The 5,000-nt window shown below is 40.6% G+C and overlaps 1 protein-coding gene across 1 annotated transcript in view; it reads right to left on the bottom strand.

Annotated features, from left to right (window-relative positions):
- The window catches only part of LOC110511523 (proprotein convertase subtilisin/kexin type 6), a 114,851-nt gene that overhangs the window by 56,380 nt on the left and 53,471 nt on the right, over positions 1–5,000 (bottom strand). The window lies entirely within an intron of this gene.

The following is a 5,000-nucleotide window of genomic DNA, read 5'->3' as shown; positions in this document are numbered from 1 at the left end:
TAGAATATAGAGGAGTAACATTGGTTAAGATGTAGAGGTGTAACATTGGTTAAGATGTAGAGGTGTGACATTGGTTAAAATGTAGAGGTCTGCCATTGGTTAAGATGTAGAGGTGTAACATTGGTTAAGATGTGACCTACTGCCCTGTGACGCGTTCTCTGTTTACCTTAACACATTCTTTTTCCTATTTGTCAACATGTCAACATGTATCTGTTCAATAAAACCATGTAATGCACATCATTTTCGAAGGGTGCTGGGACAAAACACATCAATCAAATCAAATGCTATTTTATTTGTCACATGCGCCAAATACAACGGGTGTAGACTTAACTGTGAAACGCTTACTTATGATCCAGAGCAAAAAGTGGAATAAAATAAACAAGAATGGAGCTATATACAGGGAGTACCAGTACCAGATCAATGTGGAGATATACAGGAAGTACCTGTACCAGATCAAAGTGAGGCTATATACAGGGAGTACCAGTACCAGATCAACAACCTCTACTATATCCCTGTTGATGTGGATGGGGACGTTCCCTCTTTCTCTTGTAGCCCACCATCAGCTCCTTGGTCTTACTGACGTTGAGGGAGAGGTTGTTGTCATGGCACCACATTGCCAAGTCTCTGACCTCCTCCTTGTAGGCTGTCCCATCGCCGTCGGTGATCAGGCCTAGCACGCCGTGTTGTCAGCGAACTTGATAAGGGTGTTGGAATCATGCGTGGCCACACAGTTGTGGGTGAACAGGGAGTACAGGAGGGGACTAAGCACACACCCTTGAGGGGCCCCCGTGTTGAGGGTCAGTGTGGCGGAGGTGTCGTTGCCTACCCTCACCACCTGGGGCCGTCCAATCAGGAAGCCCAGGATCCAGCTACAGAGGAAGGTGTTCAGTCCCAGGGTCCCCAGCTTGGTGATGAGCTTGGATGGGAATATGGTGTTCAACACTGAGTTGTAGTCTGTGAACAGCATTCTCACATAGTTATTTCCCCTCTTGTCCAAGTGGGAGAGAGCAGTGTGAAGTGAGTGAACTAGGACCTCGCACCCCCAATTACTCCAACATTGGCCACTTTTATTATTTCACAACATTCCGATCCTTAAGTCCTCTTTATTGAAATTGGAATTGAAATATGGTCAACTAATAAAGGTTTGTGTTGAAGCAATTGAGTGTGAGGGTCTTACTATCAGTACTACAGAACAGAAGGGCCACACAAAGCAGTAGCACATGAGTGTGTGGGTTATGTTGTTTATTGGCAGAGCTGTGATGCGGTCAAAGATAGCAGGTGTAGCCAAATGTACTGATGAGGGGAAAATCTCAAACAGATCTCAAACAGATGCAAATATATTATATAAATAGTATATATTAATTAGGACAAATAATTGTATATAAGCCAGGTGTGTGTGCTAGCCTTTGAGACACTGATGCTGACTTACAAAACATGAGTTTTTTTACTTAAAAAAAAGCACTTTATTGCACTGCAAATCAGGGTTGGGCTCAATAAACCAGGGTTGGGCTCAATAAACCAGGGTTGGGCTCAGTAAACTTACCAATTGTGCAAGTTCTCCCACTTAAAAAGATGAGAGAGGCCTGTAATTTTCATCGTAGGTACACTTCAACTATGACAGACAAAAAAAAATCCAGAAAATCACATTGTAGGATTTTTAATGAATTTATTTGCAAATTATGGTGGAAAATAAGTATTTGGTCACCTACAAACAAGCAAGATTTCTGGCTCTCACAGACCTGTAACCTCTTCTTTAATTAAGAGGCTCCTCTGTCCTCCACTCGTTACCTGTATTAATGGCACCTGTTTGAACTTGTTATCAGTATAAAAGACACCTGTCCACAACCTCAAACAGTCACACTCCAAACTCCACTATGGCCAAGACCAAAGAGCTGTCAAAGGACACCAGAAACAAAATTGTAGACCTGCACCAGGCTGGGAAGACTGAATCTGCAATAGGTAAGCAGCTTGGTTTGAAGAAATCAACTGTGGGAGCAATTATTAGGAAATGGAAGACATACACGACCACTGATAATCTCCCTCGATCTGGTGCTCCACGCAAGATCTCACCCCATTTCAAATTTATTGAAAATGAAACACATAGATATCTCATTTACGTAAGTACTCACACCCCTCAGTTAGAATCACCTTCGACAGCGAATACAGCTGTGAGACTTTCTGGGTAAGTTTCTAAGAGCTTTGCACACCTGGATAGTATAATATTTGCACATTATTATTTTTTTAATTCTTCAAGCTCTGACAAATTGGTTGTTGATCATTGCCACCATTTTCAAGTCTTGCCCTAGATTTTCAAGCAGATCTAAGTCAAAACTGTAACTCTGCCTCTCAGGAACATTCACTTTCTTCTTAGTTAGCAACTCAAATCAAATCAAATTTTGAGGGGATAGTTCAGAGCGACATTAATTCATGTTGCTGTAGAATGGATGTTTCGGCGGTTGTCGTTCTTCGCGTTCAATGATACCGAATTCCTAGCTGCAGACTAGTAATTCATATCAAAGACTTGTTCTTATTCTGTCGGTATCGATAGTCTAAGAGTTTAACCACGTGGTATGGTTAAAAGATTCAGCAATGGTCTGCAACCTTTGTCCTCTCGTAATGGAGAAAAACATGGTCTGTTGAGAACTTCTTAAAGTTGGGTGTTTTATTTGGAATTGCAGAAAAGGGCCTGTCTCAGGATGCTCAGGATGACTTCTGCCGAAGTCGTTGCCTCTCCTTGTTCGGGCGGTGCTCTGCGTTCGACGTCACTGGTCTTCTAGCCATCATTGATCCATTTTTCATTTTCCATTGGTTTTGTCTTGTCTTCCCACACACCTGTTTTCAATCCCATTCATTACCTGTTGTGTATTTAACCATCTGTTTCCCTCATGTCTTTGTCAGAGATAGTTTTATTGTCAGTGTTGTTTATTTGTTGTGTTGGTGCGCGACGGGTCCTCGTACCCATGTTTGTTCATGTCTATACTTTAAGTGTTATGGAGCATGTTCCGTGGACATTTATTAAAAGACTCCATTAACACTCCATTTTGACTCTCCTGCGCCTGACTTCCCTGCCACCTATACACACGGCACTGACAACTGGGCTCATGGGCGGTCCTCTGATTTAGTTAAACTCAAAAGGGAATTGGAGTTTCCTTCATTAAACAGTCCAAAATCACATTACACAATTTTACAAACAGTATCATCCTCACTCATTCATCTTATACAACAATTAGATGTAACAGGGTATATAAACAGCGTTATGGTAATGTGGCCGCACCGTCTCCCATGAGCTTCACCAACATGTAACAAACGGACCAGTTCGTAGCTGGATTCTTAAAGTGCCCCATCAATTAAACATTTATAGGGAACAGATTGGACTGGTAGAAAGTCTTAAACCTTAAATGGTTCATTTTGCCATGTCCTTTTGGTCTGTTTGTCCTGTCAGTCGCTGCCAGTTTGGAAGTATTTGTTAAGGCCTCTAGAAGTACAAGTGATATAAAACACAACATATTCATTGATACTGTTTGCTGTAATGTGGAAACACTTAGCAGCCAAACTGCTTGCACTAATCCCACAGTAAAATACTGTGAAATAGAAACCCATCCCCTCATTTCATGTATTCATTCATGTATTCATTCATTCATTCATTCCGATTACAGTAACATTTACTTTTTTTACAGAATAATAAGGTAAATGTTACAGTATTGTACTGTGTCATTACACTTTGATACCATATTCATATTATAGAAGGTGTACTGTAATATGAAATACAGAATGTTACTGACCACCGAGCTGCTTGTAAGCTACTGTCAAATTCATGGTGACCCCCTTACAGTGAGCATTATAAATCTGTCAAATTCAAGGTGACCCCCTTACAGTGAGCATTATAAATCTGTCAAATTCATGGTAACCCCCTTACAGTGAGCATTATAAAGCTGTCAAATTCATGGTAACCCCCTTACAGTGAGCATTATAAAGCTGTCAAATTCATGGTGACCCCCTTACAGTGAGCATGATAAATCTGTCAAATTCATGGTAACCCCCTTACAGTGAGCATTATAAATCTGTCAAATTCATGGTGACCCCCTTACAGTGAGCATTATAAATCTGTCAAATTCATGGTGACCCCCTTACAGTGAGCATTATAAATCTGTCAAATTCATGGTAACCCCCTTACAGTGAGCATTATAAATCTGTCAAATTCATGGTGACTCCCTTACAGTGAGCATTATAAATCTGTCAAATTTATGGTGACCCCCTTACAGTGAGCATGATAAATCTGTAAATTCATGGTGACTCCCTTACAGTGAGCATTATAAATCTGTCAAATTCATGGTGACCCCCTTACAGTGAGCATTATAAATCTGTCAAATTCATGGTGACTCCCTTACAGTGAGCATTATAAATCTGTCAAATTCATGGTGACCCCCTTACAGTGAGCATTATAAATCTGTCAAATTCAAGGTGACTCCCTTACAGTGAGCATTATAAATATGTCAAATTCATGGTGACTCCCTTACAGTGAGCATTATAAATCTGTCAAATTCATGGTAACCCCCTTACAGTGAGCATTATAAATCTGTCAAATTCATGGTGACCCCCTTACAGTGAGCATTATAAATCTGTCAAATTCATGGTGACCCCCTTACAGTGAGCATTATAAATCTGTCAAATTCATGGTAACCCCCTTACAGTGAGCATTATAAATCTGTCAAATTCATGGTGACCCCCTTACAGTGAGCATTATAAATCTGTCAAATTCATGGTGACCCCTTTACAGTGAGCATTATAAATCTGTCAAATTCATGGTGACCCCCTTACAGTGAGCATTATAAATCTGTCAAATTCATGGTGACCCCCTTACAGTGAGCATTATAAATCTGTCAAATTCATGGTGACCCCCTTACAGTGAGCATTATAAATCTGTCAAATTCATGGTGACCCCCTTACAGTGAGCATTATAAATCTGTCAAATTCATGGTGACCCCCTTACAGTGAGCATT

This window comes from Oncorhynchus mykiss, chromosome 26 (genome assembly GCF_057628025.1).
Source record: "Oncorhynchus mykiss isolate SJ-2025 chromosome 26, ASM5762802v1, whole genome shotgun sequence".
NCBI lineage: Eukaryota > Metazoa > Chordata > Actinopteri > Salmoniformes > Salmonidae > Oncorhynchus > Oncorhynchus mykiss.
This window is presented reverse-complemented; position numbering and strand designations above follow the sequence as displayed.